Raw genomic sequence first — 17,045 nt, 5'->3', positions numbered from 1 at the left:
CACCGATGCCGCCAAATGTAAGGATACCGGGTGATCTGAGTATCCTGGGGTTCAGGGATCACACAGTGGAGCGGGTTACAATGAAAACAAGATGATCTTTATTCAGAGAGACCCAGAAATCCAGTGAACAGCAAGCAGGATTATACCAATAAAGTCCACTCAGAGTTCAGCAAATTCCTTACCAGCTGCTCTATATCTCTTAAAGTCCTGGAAGGAATGACAGCTGTAGTAGGGCACACAAAGTAACTGATCACTGATGACACTGAGAGGGGACGACACCCCAACCTCAAATGAGTCTAGCTGTGCACCCTCACTTACACACAACATAATCTCTTTCTCCCAGCAACTTCCTGACTCCCACAATTCCCCCTTGCTGGTTATTTCTATCTCCTCCTTTCTGATTGGTGGATCATGTTGTCTGTCTATCCATAGGGGAAGGGGTAGGAGAAGGACTTTTCTAAAAGGAACACTCCCTTGCTGTCTGCTTCTGGCAGACTTCCTGTGTGTGACTTCTGCAGAATGAGGGCATCAATTTAAGAACTTGGGCCATAGGGTTAGCTCTTTCCTTTTTAACATGATGACAAGTCTTAGACATCCCTTTCCTTGCCTCCTCACACACAGTGCATCACAGCCTTTTGCTTATGACACTGCGTAGCTGCAGACCAGTCAGAGTGCCCATGCTGGCCACTAACAACTGTTGAAAGCACTTAGAATGGCCATGTGAACATCGTAACTGGACAATAGAGCAATGGAAGAAGGTCTGGACTGATGCAGATGGCGGGGTGCATGGGTGTCATTTACCTGGGGGAGATGTGGCACCAGGATGAAGGCAAGATGTTCTGCTGGGAAACCTAGGGTTCTGGCATTCATGTGGATGTGATTTTGGCACCCCTTTATGGTATTCCCTATGGCAGTGGCCTCTTTTAGCAGGATAACATGTCCTGCTATATTGCAAAAAATGTTCAGGTATGGCTTGAAGACCATGACAAAGAGTTCAAGGTATTGACTTGGCTCTAAATTGGCCTCTCAGTTTCATGAAACAACTGTGGGATTTGATGGGAAATCAAGTCCAAGCCCTTGAGGCCCCACTTCGCAACTTACAGGACTTAAAGGATCTGTTGGTGCCAGATACCACATGACATCTTCAGAGGTCTTGTGGAGCCTATGCCTCAATGGGTAGAGTTGTTTTGGTGTTAGAAGGGGGACCTACACAATATTAGGCATGTGGTTTTAATGTTATTGCTGATGGGTGTATATGCATATATGTACTTACTAGCTGTTCTACCCGTTCTTCACACGGAAGTTTCTGATTTTCACGGTTATAACTATAAATGAGTGTTAAAAATTTGGTAAATCTACAGAGCTGTAAATTTGAGATGTATTAATGTGAGTAAATTGTCTGTTTGGGTGTTATCGTTCATGCAACGCAAGCCACGCATCGGTAATGGCGTCAATATGTCAACCCCATTTTCATCCCCTTAGGGGAGGTTTATTAATATTCTAGTTATGTTGTGTTCCAATTTCCCTTCTGCAGAATACCTTTGTTAAACTTCAACTTCCTAACAAATCGGGAAGCAAGAGAATTAGTTATGAGTCAGTCTGTGAGTGAGTGAGTGAGTGAGTGAGTGATTTTGCATTTTTGTAGTTTAAAGGCCAGTACTCACTGGCAGATGTGGGGAGAGATGTGTGCTGAGCGAACCGCTCAGCACACATCTCTCCCCCCGCTCAGCACAGCGCGATGTGTGCTGAGCGTGCGGGGGGAGCGGGGTGGGGCGCTCATTTCACCAAGCGGGTGAAGTGAGCGACCCGCTAGATTGGTCTGCATGCAGGCCAATCTAGCAATAGCGATGAGCGGAGCTGCGCATCGCTATCGCTGTGATGGGTACACACGGAGAGATCACTGTTTAAAATCTAAGCAATCTAGTCAGATTGCTTAGATTTTAAGCAGCGATCGCTCCATGAGTACCCCCCTTAATAAATTCTACACACCTGAGGTGCAATCCACATTTTGATCTGATTGTCCGTTAGTGAGAATTATGAGTAAGTGAGTGAGTACTGTTGCATTTATATATATATATATATATATATATATATATGGAAAAAGACAAGGGGGGAGGGACAAGCGCCTAATAGTGCAGTGACTTCACAACAAATTAGGTTGTGTATGATGTCGTATCTATAGGTAATATGCGTACCAGAAGTATGATTTATAATGGGCACATCAAACGCTATAGTAGCTGTTGTTTTTGCATCGCAATTGGTCCCCTGGTTAGGTGTCAATATGGATGTTCTCCAAATCGTCAATTTGCAAATTCGTCGGTCTGTAAATAATCAGAGCGAGAGGCGCCTCTCATAGTGCAGAAATCACTTTATAAGTATTGAAATTCATAGAAAACGATAGGTATTAAGCGTACCAGAATATAAATACCAAACAGCTTTTAAATATGGTCTTTTTTGTCAAGAGCGACTTTCCTTCATGTAGTTGGAGAGTATCAGACTTCGTGTATTGCCGTGTATAAATAACTATATCACAGGCTAAAAAATATATGGGTTTTAATTCATATGGTAAAAAGAAACATAAAAAATATTCTCAAGGAGAAAGAGAGTTCATAAAGCTTATCTGGAATAGTCCGAGATTTTCTCAGTGGTCCGGGGTATATCCACCGTATAAGTCTGTGTCAGGGGTGTTCAGAACAGGTCCTCAACGCGTTTCACCTGTAAAAGGCTTCCTCAGGAGTGTCTATGGAGTGCCTTTTACAGGCTTTATGGTCTTGACAAAAAAGACCATATTTAAAAGCTGTTTGGTATTTATATTCTGGTACGCTTAATACCTATCGTTTTCTATGAATTTCAATACTTATAAAGTGATTTCTGCACTATGAGAGGCGCCTCTCGCTCTGATTATTTACAGACCGACGAATTTGCAAATTGACGATTTGGAGAACATCCATATTGACACCTAACCAGGGGACCAATTGCGATGCAAAAACAACAGCTACTATAGCGTTTGATGTGCCCATTATAAATCATACTTCTGGTACGCATATTACCTATAGATACGACATCATACACAACCTAATTTGTTGTGAAGTCACTGCACTATTAGGCGCTTGTCCCTCCCCCCTTGTCTTTTTCCAGATTAATTTGTCACTAAACCTAGTGACACCTTGAAGGACTGAGCTGCCAACTACAGGAATACCCTGTGGAACCGAAGTGCAAGTTAATCTACCTTGGACTCTTTTTGAATTCATTAATTGAGAAGGAAAGTAGCGCACCAACTAAATTCTATGTTCAAATATATATATATATATATATATATGCAAGGAAAGTCCCACACTCTCACCCGACACAGATAACGGCTGGGGTGCCAAATCAAAGCCTGATCCAATCACGGGGTCAGACTCATAGTGTCACAACTGAGGGCCTGAGCTGACGGAAGGCAGCCTCAGTTGTAGGGGCTGAGATGTACCGGAACCTGGGAGGTTGTATCAGACCCCTGGACATGTAAGTAACATGAAGAGAAACCGCCCGAAGGCGTGACCACGACAACTTGAGTAAAAGTCAATGATATTTATTTATGACAAACTCCATGCATCACAGTAGCAGTAAAAAGTAACATAAAAATCAGCAGAGAAATAATAATACAGTTCCTGGGTACTACAGGGTGGCAGGGGCCACAGAGCTCTGGTGGTATGAGACAGTTCTTATTATCTGCAAGTTGGAAAGTCCTTACCAGGCTCAACTGTAGCAATGAGGAAAGCCCAGGGTCGTACCAGCTGGTGTTCCAGGGAAAGCTGGACTGCTGTAGATAAAATGCTGCTGTGGGTACTGGTTAGAACCAGACAGGTGTTGGCACGGAGTGGATACTGGCTGGAACCAGTTAAATAATAAATAAAGCTTGAGAGCGATGCAATGTAGATGAAATGTAGAATTTGAGAGCGGAGAAATAATAATACCGGTGGAGAGTGGTAAACTGCAGAAAGGACACCGGCCCTTTAAGAGAAGCTGTACACTGCTGGAAGCTGAGCTGGAAGCAGGTGATGTTGTAGCTGGAAACAGGTGAGTCCAGAATGGATCGGAGAGTCAGGCTACACCGCAGATGGAATGCTGGTGCGGGTCTCTATAGCAGAAGTCTGGAGACAGGAGCTGGAACCTGGAAGACATTCACAGAAGAGAGACAAACTGGAACTAGGTTTGACAACCAAAGCACTGACGCCTTCCTTGCTCAGGCACAACCTATTTATACCTGCAGCAAGGAAGGCATTGGCTAGGCAATTATGCAAATTAATAATACTGACAACGGATTGGTAGGAAGGATCAGCTGACAGAATCCAAGATGGCTGCGCCCATGCAGACACTTGGAGGGAAGTTTGGATTGTAATCCATGTGGTCTGGAAAACAGTAATGGCGGCGCCGGCCACCGGAGACAGGAGACGTCAGGCTGACAGATGCACATCCGACCACGCGGACACAGCGGAGGCCGCGGCTGACGTAATCGCCACTCTAAATGCAGAAGCTCAGGGACGGCGGCGGAGGCCGCGGGAGACGCCATGCCAGATGTATAAGGCGTTACTGTGACTGCGTCCAGAGAGACAGGAGAGGATGCGGGAATGTGCACATCAGGATAACAGATGGGATCCGGTCCTGGAGCGCTGAGCCAGCCTTAGGAGGCATCTGATAGGTAAGAAATGGCGTCCAGATACCCGGATCGTGACAGCACCCCCCCCTTTAGGAGTGGCCCCAGGACACTTCTTTGGCTTTTGAGGAAACTTGGAATGGAATCTCCGGACCAAGGCAGGAGCATGGACATCAGAAGCATTGGTCCAAGAACGTTCCTCAGGGCCATAACCCTTCCAGTCAATAAGATACTGAAGTTGACCGTAACGGTGACGTGAGTCCAGGATCTTGGCTACTTCATACTCAACGCCTCGTTGAGTTTGGACTTTCGGAGTTGGAGGAAGTGAGGAATGAAACCGATTCAAGATTAGCGGTTTCAACAGGGAAACATGGAATGTCCTGGGTATTTTTAAGAAGGGAGGCAACTGGAGTCTGTAAGCAACAGGATTGATGACTTGATCAATTGTAAAAGGACCGATGTAGCGAGGTGCAAACTTCATACTGGGAACTCTTAACCTCAAATTCTTCGTGGATAACCATACCCGATCACCCACCTTGAGAGCAGGAACTGCCCGACGCTTCTTATCCGCAAACTTCTTGTACCTGAACGATGCCTTGAGCAGAGCAGATCGTACGCTCTTCCAGATATTGGCAAACTGATGCAAGGTGATATCCACTGCGGGAACAGAAGTTGCTGGAAGCGGTTGGAACTCAGGGACTTTAGGGTGGAATCCAAAGTTGGTGAAGAATGGTGTTGAAGAAGATGAAGAATGATACTGGTTGTTATGACAGAACTCGGCCCAGGGAAGTAATTGAACCCAGTCATCTTGAGAGGAGGACACATAGATGCGGAGGAAGGACTCCAAGTCCTGATTCACCCTCTCAGTTTGACCATTGGTCTGAGGATGGTAAGCCGTGGAAAACTTTAGCTTGACTTGGAGGACTTGACATAAACTTCGCCAGAATTTGGCTGTGAATTGAACTCCTCGATCTGAGATAATTTCTTCTGGAAGACCGTGGAGTCGAAAGATCTCTTGTATGAATACTTGAGCCAACTTGGAAGCTGACGGAAGACCGGTGAGAGGAATGAAGTGTGCCATCTTGGTGAACCGGTCAACTACCACCCAGATGGTATTAAACTTGTTGCACATGGGCAAATCTGTAATAAAATCCATCGACAAATGGGTCCATGGTCGACGGGGAACAGATAGTGGAACCAGTTGCCCCGCAGGCGACTGGCGGGATACTTTATGTTGAGCACACTTTGGGCAAGATGCAATAAACTCCAAAACGTCCTTTTTCAGAGTTGGCCACCAATAGGACCTAGAGATAAACTCCAGGGTTTTTTGGATACCTGTATGTCCGGCAAAGCGGGAAGCATGGGCCCAATGCAAGAGCTTCTTCCTTAGTGTCGGCTTCACAAAACTTTTCCCTGATGGGGGCGTAGAGTCCATCCCTACCGTGGAGAATGCCAACGGATTTATAATAGGATGCTTGTCTGAAGACTCTGACTCATTTTCTTGCTCCCATGAGCGGGAAAGGGCATCGGCCTTGCGATTCTGAGAGCCCGGACAGAACTGGAGTTTAAAGTCGAACCTGGAAAAGAAAAGTGCCCATCTGGCCTGACGAGGGTTGAGACATTGTGCGCCTTTCAGATATAGAAGGTTCTTGTGGTCTGTAAGGATGGTGATAGAATGAGAAGCTCCCTCCAACAGATATCTCCACTCCTCTAGAGCGAGCTTGATGGCTAGCAACTCCTGGTCGCCAATGGCATAGTTGCGCTCCGCTGGGGAGAACTTCCGTGAGAAGAAACTGCAAGGATGTAAATGGCCATCTTTAGCCCTCTGAGATAGCACCGCTCCTACTCCAACGGAGGAGGCATCCACCTCTAAGATGAAAGGAGAGTCGATGTCAGGCTGTTTCAGGACAGGCGCAGAGATGAACCTCTGTTTTAAAAGATGAAAAGCTTGCATGGCTTCTTCAGACCACTTGGACGGGTTAGCACCCTTCTTGGTGAAAGCAGTAATAGGCGCCACAATGGTGGAAAAGTCTCGTATAAACTTTCGGTAATAATTGGCGAACCCTAAGAACCTCTGGACCCCTTTGAGGGTTAAGGGTACCGGCCAATTCTGGATTGCTTGTAGTTTCTCAGGATCCATCTCTAGTCCGGAACCGGACACAATGTACCCTAGAAACGGAATGGAGTTGACTTCAAAGACGCATTTCTCTAATTTGCAATAGAGATGATTGACACGGAGACGGGACAGAACCTCCTTTACCCAAAAACGATGTTCCTCTAAATTGTTGGCAAAAATGAGGATATCATCTAGATAGACCACGACATGACGGTATAGAATGTCTCTGAAGATCTCATTGACGAAATGCTGGAAGACAGCTGGAGCATTGCTCAATCCGAAGAGCATGACGAGGTACTCATAATGTCCGTCACGGGTGTTAAATGCGGTCTTCCACTCGTCACCCTCACGGATCCGGATGAGATTGTATGCACCTCTCAAGTCCAGCTTTGTAAAGATGGTAGCTCCGCTAACTCTGTCAAAGAGCTCAGTAATCAGGGGTAAAGGATAACGGTTCTTGATGGTAATGTCGTTCAAACCTCTGTAGTCGATGCACGGCCGCAGACAACCATCTTTCTTTTTTACAAAAAAGAAGCCTGCGCCGGCTGGAGAAGAAGAAGGTCGAATGAACCCCTTTGCTAGGTTCTCTTTAATGTATTCCTCCATAGAATGCGTCTCAGGCAGAGACAACGGATAAGTTCGGCCTCGAGGTGGAACCTTCCCTGGAACGAGATCAATCGGGCAGTCCCATTCTCTATGAGGAGGAAGGATATCAGCAGAAGCTTTACTGAACACATCCGTGAAATCTTGATATGGAGGAGGTGGAACATCAGACGACCTGGGGGAGGAAGAACAGACAGGCAACACTTTAAACAAACATGTCTCAGCACAGGAGGGACCCCATGCCAGAATTTGCGTAGTCGTCCAATCAATTGTAGGATTGTGAAGACGGAGCCATGGAAGGCCCAGGACCACAGGATGTGTGGCTCTTGGAATCACTAAAAGTTAAATAAGTTCGGAATGAAGAACTCCCACTCTCAGACGAACTGGTAGAGTCCTTAGAGCAATAACAGTATCAAAAATTTTACTGCCATCCACGGCAGTTAAGGAAAAGGAGGAAGGAAGTCTCTCGGTGGGTAGGGACCACCGTTTAACATAGGCTTCAGTAATAAAATTCCCAGCTGCTCCGGAATCAAGGAGGGCAATGACGTTCCGATAACGTTGAGCAACTTGAAGCGAGACTGGGAGATTACAATCATGAGGAGATGGAGAGGAGATCATTACTCCTAGCCGGCCCTCTCCTGGGCGAGCTAGGGTTTGGAGTTTTCCCGGACGTTCGGGACAGGCATTGATGGTGTGAGACGGAGCTGCACAGTAAAGACAAAGAGACTCAGAGAGACGTCTTCGGCGCTCAGCAGGAGTTAAACGGGAACGGCCAATTTGCATGGGTTCATCTTTAGTTGGTGACAGTTGGCGAGGAGGAGGAGCAGAAGATTTTGGAGCAGATGATCTTCCACGCTCAATTGCTCTCTCTCTGAAACGTAAGTCAACTTTCGTACAAAGTGAGATTAGCTCATCTAACTTGGAGGGTAAGTCTCTGGTAGCTAACTCATCTTTAATACGCTCGGATAAACCATGCCAGAATGCAGCATACAGGGCCTCGTCGTTCCATGCCAGTTCAGATGCCAGGATCTGGAACTGTATAAGATATTGTCCTACAGTACGTGATCCCTGGCATAAACGGAGAATCTCAGACGAAGCTGAAGTTACCCGGCCTGGCTCGTCGAAGATGCGCCTGAATGTTGACACGAATGCAGTGTAAGAAGATAGCAGGGTGTCGGACCTCTCCCATAACGGTGATGCCCAGTCAAGGGCGGAGCCACTGAGAAGAGAGATGATGTAGGCAATTTTTGTACGGTCACTGGGAAAATTGCCAGGTTGTAGCTCAAACTGAATCTCACACTGGTTGAGAAATCCCCTGCAGAATCTTGGAGATCCGTCAAATTTTGCTGGCGTTGGAAGATGAAGACGTGGAGCAGAAACGGGTAAGGTGGGTGGGGTTATAGTTGGAGTCACTGTGGTTGACGCCCCAGATGCGTCTGATCCACGGAGAGTTGTCTGAATCCCATCCAGCCGAGTAGAGAGATCCTGGAGACAGCGGATGATGTGGCCCTGTGCAGCCTCCTGATTTTCAAGTCGGGCTGCCAGTTCTTGCATCGGCCTGGCCGCTTGATCCTGGTCTCCGGCTGGATTCATTAGGTCAGTGCTTACTGTCACAACTGAGGGCCTGAGCTGACGGAAGGCAGCCTCAGTTGTAGGGGCTGAGATGTACCGGAACCTGGGAGGTTGTATCAGACCCCTGGACATGTAAGTAACATGAAGAGAAACCGCCCGAAGGCGTGACCACGACAACTTGAGTAAAAGTCAATGATATTTATTTATGACAAACTCCATGCATCACAGTAGCAGTAAAAAGTAACATAAAAATCAGCAGAGAAATAATAATACAGTTCCTGGGTACTACAGGGTGGCAGGGGCCACAGAGCTCTGGTGGTATGAGACAGTTCTTATTATCTGCAAGTTGGAAAGTCCTTACCAGGCTCAACTGAAGCAATGAGGAAAGCCCAGGGTCGTACCAGCTGGTGTTCCAGGGAAAGCTGGACTGCTGTAGATAAAATGCTGCTGTGGGTACTGGTTAGAACCAGACAGGTGTTGGCACAGAGTGGATACTGGCTGGAACCAGTTAAATAATAAATAAAGCTTGAGAGCGATGCAATGTAGATGAAATGTAGAATTTGAGAGCGGAGAAATAATAATACCGGTGGAGAGTGGTAAACTGCAGAAAGGACACCGGCCCTTTAAGAGAAGCTGTACACTGCTGGAAGCTGAGCTGGAAGCAGGTGATGTTGTAGCTGGAAACAGGTGAGTCCAGAATGGATCGGAGAGTCAGGCTACACCGCAGATGGAATGCTGGTGCGGGTCTCTATAGCAGAAGTCTGGAGACAGGAGCTGGAACCTGGAAGACATTCACAGAAGAGAGGCAAACTGGAACTAGGTTTGACAACCAAAGCACTGACGCCTTCCTTGCTCAGGCACAACCTATTTATACCTGCAGCAAGGAAGGCATTGGCTAGGCAATTATGCAAATTAATAATACTGACAATGGATTGGTAGGAAGGATCAGCTGACAGAATCCAAGATGGCTGCGCCCATGCAGACACTTGGAGGGAAGTTTGGATTGTAATCCATGTGGTCTGGAAAACAGTAATGGCGGCGCCGGCCACCGGAGACAGGAGACGTCAGGCTGACAGATGCACATCCGACCACGCGGACACAGCGGAGGCCGCGGCTGACGTAATCGCCACTCTAAATGCAGAAGCTCAGGGACGGCGGCGGAGGCCGCTGGAGACGCCATGCCAGATGTATAAGGCGTTACTGTGACTGCGTCCAGAGAGACAGGAGAGGATGCGGGAATGTGCACATCAGGATAACAGATGGGATCCGGTCCTGGAGCGCTGAGCCAGCCTTAGGAGGCATCTGATAGGTAAGAAATGGCGTCCAGATACCCGGATCGTGACACATAGTACAATACAGTATTTCTCCACATTACAGTGGAAAAAGATAGCACTCTCCAGACTTGCGTGATTTGATGTAAATATTAAAGTCATTTATTCAAAGAATTGGTTCCATGTAACTTCATGTCAAAAAAAATACAGAAAGGGCTCACCAACGTTTCGGTCCTGTGCTAGGACCTTTCTCAAGGTATATGCCAGTCACTATACAGTCAAAGGCAGCAGTAACATCCTCAGCAGCATTGGATAGGAACCAGGACCTGCATAAAGCCTCCCAGGCCCCCTATATATACCTGAATGCAAATAGATGGGTGAATCATGTGTAGCTGCGGCAGGACACGCCACTTCCGGTACAACCAGAAGTCACGTGCCGTCGGAAGCCGCTCTGTATACAGTCATGAAAGTGGAGCATCAGAGAATAACACCCCCAAGTCGGCTGTGTATAGCAGTGTTATTTGAATGCCCCCGGGACCCGCTGCGGCCAGCCGAACAGTATCTACGGCTGTGCCGCGAGGTTGCTATGGCAACCCGTTGCGCCGCTATGTCATTTCCGGTTAAGACCGGAAGTCATGCGTTCCACGCTGGCAACGCTTTGCGTTTCAAGTAGTCAAGGTGATCACTATAAGCAATGGCAGGAGGCGGGGCCGAATGCCACGTCTGGCACACAGTGTATCAAGCAAACATAGCCAATCCACTCTGTTAGGGGGTGATAGTAGGCATATCGGGGACCTGGGTAACCAAACATAGCAACAGTGAGTTACACATTGGTCATATTTCACATACATTGTGATGTGCGCTACACGCGGCACACCATGGTGAGACAGTAGTACTGATAAATACCACACATAAATATAAAATAAAAATAAACAATGCCCTGTGTGATGAAGTGCTATAGGAGTATGTACAAATAAATGGGCTATAAACCCTCAAAAAGAGGGGAAGTGCCCACTAGGGTCAGGTCAGGATGTGCTCACATAACATTGGTATAGTCACCCTACACCCCCCTCTGGCCAAACACTGGAGAACCAGCATAGACATACACCATAATAAACATTGAATACATAGTGACAGGTGCCATAGGCAATCCATCCTGACAAAACAATAGTACTCCAATGAGGACTCTAATGTACCAAACAAGTATAGTCAACCCAATAAGACAGTGCTGTAAGAAATCCAATAATGTATACATCTCTTATATAATTATACAGCAACGAGCCGGCATAGTCCATGGAGAGGAGTGCCGACACGGACGAAGTCAAAAATAAGTCCAACGGGGGTACCAGTCATAGTTGGCATGTATTAGGTTACCAACACGGGGGATGATGGTGAGGACGAAATGTCCACGAGACTAACTGAGAAATATCGAGAGAGGGTTATTCTCGTTCATCCCTCTGGGGGAAATGGTGTCTAGTCGGTGAATCCAGTAACTCTCCCTTCTTTTCAGTGCCAGGGTGCGGTCTCCTCCTCGAACAGGCGGTGGTACCCAGTCGATCAGCTTACATCTGAGATTGGATACCTGGTGTTGATGCGTCATAAAGTGTCTTGGTACCGGTTGTTCTGCCTTCTTGGACTCAATGGCCTGGTGGATGGTGGTCCTGTGATTTGCCATCCTATCACGGAACCGCCTTGATGTCATCCCGACATAATATAGTCCACCCTGGCACTGAAAAGAAGGGAGAGTTACTGGATCCACCGACTAGACACCATTTTCCCCAGAGGGATGAACGAGAATAACACTCTCTCGATATTTCTCAGTTAGTCTCGTGGACATTTCGTCCTCACCATCATCCCCCGTGTTGGTAACCTAATACATGCCAACTATGACTGGTACCCCTGTTGGACTTATTTTTGACTTCGTCCGTGTCGGCACTCCTCTCCATGGACTATGCCGGCTCGTTGCTGTATAATTATATAAGAGATGTATACATTATTGGATTTCTTACAGCACTGTCTTATTGGGTTGACTATACTTGTTTGGTACATTAGAGTCCTCATTGGAGTACTATTGTTTTGTCGTGATGGATTGCCTATGGCACCTGTCACTATGTATTCAATGTTTATTATGGTGTATGTCTATGCTGGTTCTCCAGTGTTTGGCCAGAGGGGGGTGTAGGGTGACTATACCAATGTTATGTGAGCACATCCTGACCTGACCCTAGTGGGCACTTCCCCTCTTTTTGAGGGTTTATAGCCCATTTATTTGTACATACTCCTATAGCACTTCATCACACAGGGCATTGTTTATTTTTATTTTTATTTTATATTTATGTGTGGTATTATCAGTACTACTGTCTCACCATGGTGTGACGCGTGTAGCGCACATCACGATGTATGTGAAATATGACCAATGTGTAACTCACTGTTGCTATGTTTGGTTACCCAGGTCCCCGATATACCTACTATCACCCCCTAACAGAGTGGATTGGCTATGTTTGCTTGATACACTGTGTGCCAGACGTGGCATTCGGCCCCGCCTCCTGCCATTGCTTATAGTGATCACCTTGACTACTTGAAACGCAAAGCGTTGCCAGCGTGGAACGCATGACTTCCGGTCTTAACCGGAAATGACATAGCGGCGCAACGGGTTGCCATAGCAACCTCGCGGCACAGCCGTAGATACTGTTCGGCTGGCCGCAGCGGGTCCCGGGGGCATTCAAATAACACTGCTATACACAGCCGACCTGGGGGTGTTATTCTCTGATGCTCCACTTTCATGACTGTATACAGCGCGGCTTCCGACGGCACGTGACTTCCGGTTGTACCGGAAGTGGAGCGTCCTGCCGCAGCTACACATGATTCACCCATCTATTTGCATACAGGTTTATATAGGGGGCCTGGGAGGCTTTATGCAGGTCCTGGTTCCTATCCAATGCTGCTGAGGATGTTACTGCTGCCTTTGACTATATATTGACTGGCATATACCTTGAGAAAGGACCTAGCACAGGACCGAAACGTTGGTGAGCCCTTTCTGTATTTTTTTTTTACATGAAGTTACATGGAACCAATCCTTTGAATAAATGACTTTAATATTTACATCAAATCACGCAAGTCTGGAGAGTGCTATCTTTTTCCACTGTAATGTGGAGAAATACTGTATGATAGATAGATAGATAGATAGATAGATAGATAGATAGATAGATAGATAGATAGATAGATAGATAGATAGATAGATAGATAGATAGGGATATGGGTGGTAATTCCAAGTTGATCGCAGCAGGAAATCTTTTAGCAGTTGGGCAAAACCATGTGCACTGCAGGGGAGGCAGATATAACATGTGCAGAGAGAGTTAGATTTGGGTGGGTTATTTTGTTTCTGTGCAGGGTATATACTGGCTGCTTTATTTTTACACTGCAATTTAGATTGCAGATTGAACACACCCCACCCAAATCTAACTCTCTCTGCACATGTTATATCTGCCTCCCCTGCAGTGCACATGGTTTTGCCCGATTGCTAACAAGCTTGAGGCTGCGATCAACTCAGAATTACCCCCATAATACAATTGCAGTGAATGCACTAATGTTTACTTATAGGTGGTCATTCCGAGTTGTTCGCTCGTTTCCGATTTTCGCTATATTGCGATTAGTCGCTTACTGCGCATGCGCAAGGTTCGCAGAGCGCATGCGGTTAGTTATTTTACACAAAAGTTAGGTATTTTACTCACGGCATAACAAGGATTTTTCATCGTTCTGGTGATCGGAGTGTGATTGACAGGAAGTGGGTGTTTCTGGGCGGAAACTGGCCGTTTTATGGGCGTGTGCGAAAAAACGCTGGCGTTTCTGGGAAAAACGCGGGAGTGTCTGAAGAAACGGGGGAGTGTCTGGGCGAACGCTGGGTGTGTTTGTGACGTCAAACCAGGAACGAAACTGACTGAACTGATCGCAATGGCTGAGTAAGTCTGGAGCTACTCAGAAACTGCTAAGAAATTTCTTTTCGCAATTCTGCGAATCTTTCGTTTGCAATTCTGCTAAGCTAAGATACACTCCCAGAGGGCGGCAGCTTAGCGTGTGCAATGCTGCTAAAAGCAGCTAGCGAGCGAACAACTCGGAATGAGGGCCATTGTCTCATGGTGAACATCTTGTTTGGTATGATATAATGATGGATGAAATTAATCTAAAGGAGACCTTCCTGATCTATGCAGTCATACACAGGTAAAATCTGCCCTAGAATAAGGAAACTTCTAGGAAAATTTGTACACTAATATGAAAACTATTCTGAAACTGTTCTTGATAGCCTCATTTATACTGTAAATGTATAAGTTTAAATTTTTTGTCCAATATTTATGGCAAGTTCATATGATACAAAGGAGGATTAATTAAAGGTATGTCTAAAAGGTAGGTATATGCAATTCCGGACGAATTGCGCCTTTTTTTCGACCGTTTTAGGATTCGACGGTACTCGACAGCCGAAACCCTCCACCCGGGACCATGAATTCGACATATTCAATACATAACTCATTCGACACTCCCCTTATAACGGACCAATCGTCGAGTAGTGGGTGTCCTGGATTCGACTTCCCGCCGTTTGGAGCCCTTTATAGGGCTTGTTTGCTGCGTGCTCAGCAGCCATTTTGTGAACCTGCAGAGAGGTGTGTGGAGGTGCAGAGCTAGCAAATTGGTTGTTGTTTGCTGTGGTATCGTTTGGACACCCAGCAGGCTTTAATCCAGGACGGACAGGATACCTGTTACCCCGGAGGAGAGTCATTTTTGGAGCGATTTCTACATTTGTAGGTAAGTACCACATGTGGTCTGTCGTTGCACGTATGTGTTTGTGTAGTGGGGGGGTGCCATGAGGTGTACATGTGGCGTTGCTTTGGGGTGTTTGGGGTATGTATATGTGTGCAGGTATGTGTATATAGTTCCTGCTTGTATTGCTGCATGTTTTTTTTTTTTTTTTGAGTTTTGTGTTTGGGGTAGTTTTACACGTTTTTTTTGGTTTTCAAAAAATGTTTTTTGGGTCATGCTTTTGCATTGGTGTACCTCCAGCATGTGCAGGAATGCTTTTTGGCTTGTTTGGGGTGATTTTAGAGCATGTCGGTATCATCCATGTGGTCGACATGTGATGTCGTTTGTTTCCAAAACCTTTTTTTTTGCTCCTATTTTAGCACTGGTGCATCCCTGCACATGCTGGAGGTACTTTTTGGCTTGTTTGGGGTGACTTTGAGCGTGTTGGTATCAACCATGTGGTCGACATGTGATGTCGTTTGTTTCCAAAACATGTTTTTTTGCTCCTATTTTAGCACTGGTTGACCTCCAGTATGTGCAGGGATGCTTTTTGGCTTGTTTGGGGTGATTTTAGAGTGTGTCGGTATCAACCATGTGGTCGACATGTAACATAGTATCTAAGGTTGAAAAAATAAGATTTTACTCACCAGTAAATCTATTTCTCGTAGTCCGTAGTGGATGCTGGGACTCCGTAAGGACCATGGGGAATAGCGGCTCCACAGGAGACTGGGCACAACTAAAGAAAGCTTTAGGACTACCTGGTGTGCACTGGCTCCTCCCACTATGACCCTCCTCCAGACCTCAGTTAGGATACTGTGCCCGGAAGAGCTGACACAATAAGGAAGGATTTTGAATCCCGGGTAAGACTCATACCAGCCACACCAATCACACCGTATAACTCGTGATACGATACCCAGTTAACAGTATGAAATATAACTGAGCCTCTCAACAGATGGCTCAACAATAACCCTTTAGTTAGGCAATAACTATAAACAAGTATTGCAGACAATCCGCACTTGGGATGGGCGCCCAGCATCCACTACGGACTACGAGAAATAGATTTACCGGTGAGTAAAATCTTATTTTCTCTGACGTCCTAAGTGGATGCTGGGACTCCGTAAGGACCATGGGGATTATACCAAAGCTCCCAAACGGGCGGGAGAGTGCGGATGACTCTGCAGCACCGAATGAGCAAACTCTAGGTCCTCCTCAGCCAGGGTATCAAACTTGTAGACTCTTGCAAAAATGTTTGAACCTGACCAAGTAACAGCTCGGCAAATTTGTAAAGCCGAGACCCCTCGGGCAGCCGCCCAAGAAGAGCCCACTTTCCTCGTGGAATGGGCTTTTACAGATTTAGGGTGCGGCAGTCCAGCCGCAGAATGTGCAAGTTGAATCGTGCTACAGATCCAGCGAGCAATAGTCTGCTTAGAAGCAGGATCACCCAGCTTGTTGGGTGCATACAGGATAAATAGCGAGTCAGTTTTCCCGACTCCAGCCGTCCTGGAAACATATACTTTTTTCAGGGCCCTGACTACGTCCAGTAACTTGGAATCCTCCAAGTACCACATAGCCGCAGGCACCACAATAGGTTGGTTCACATGAAAAACTGATACCACCTTAGGAAGGAATTGGGAACGAGTCCTCAATTCCGCCTTATCCATATAAAAAATCAGATAAGGGCTTTTGCATGACAAAGCCGCCAATTCTAATACACGCCTGGCATACGCCAAGGCCCACAGCATGACCACTTTTCACGTGAGGTATTGTAGCTCCACGGATTTAAGTGGCTCAACCCAATGCGACTTCAGGAAATACAACACCACGTTGAGATCCCACGGTGCCACTGGAGGCACAAACGGGGGCTGACTATGCAGCACTCCCTTAACAAAAGTCTGAACTTCAGGCAGTGAAGCCAGTTCTATTTTGGAAGAAAATCGATAGAGCCGAAATCTGGACCTTAATGGAACCCAATTTTAGGCCCATAGTCACCTCTGACTGTAGGAAGTGCAGAAATCGACCTAGGTAAAATTCCTCCTTTGGGGCCTTCCTGGCCTCACAG

Source organism: Pseudophryne corroboree, chromosome 2 (genome assembly GCF_028390025.1).
Source record: "Pseudophryne corroboree isolate aPseCor3 chromosome 2, aPseCor3.hap2, whole genome shotgun sequence".
Taxonomy (NCBI): domain Eukaryota; kingdom Metazoa; phylum Chordata; class Amphibia; order Anura; family Myobatrachidae; genus Pseudophryne; species Pseudophryne corroboree.
The sequence above is the reverse complement of the archived record's forward strand: the minus strand, read 5'-3'. Positions refer to the sequence as shown.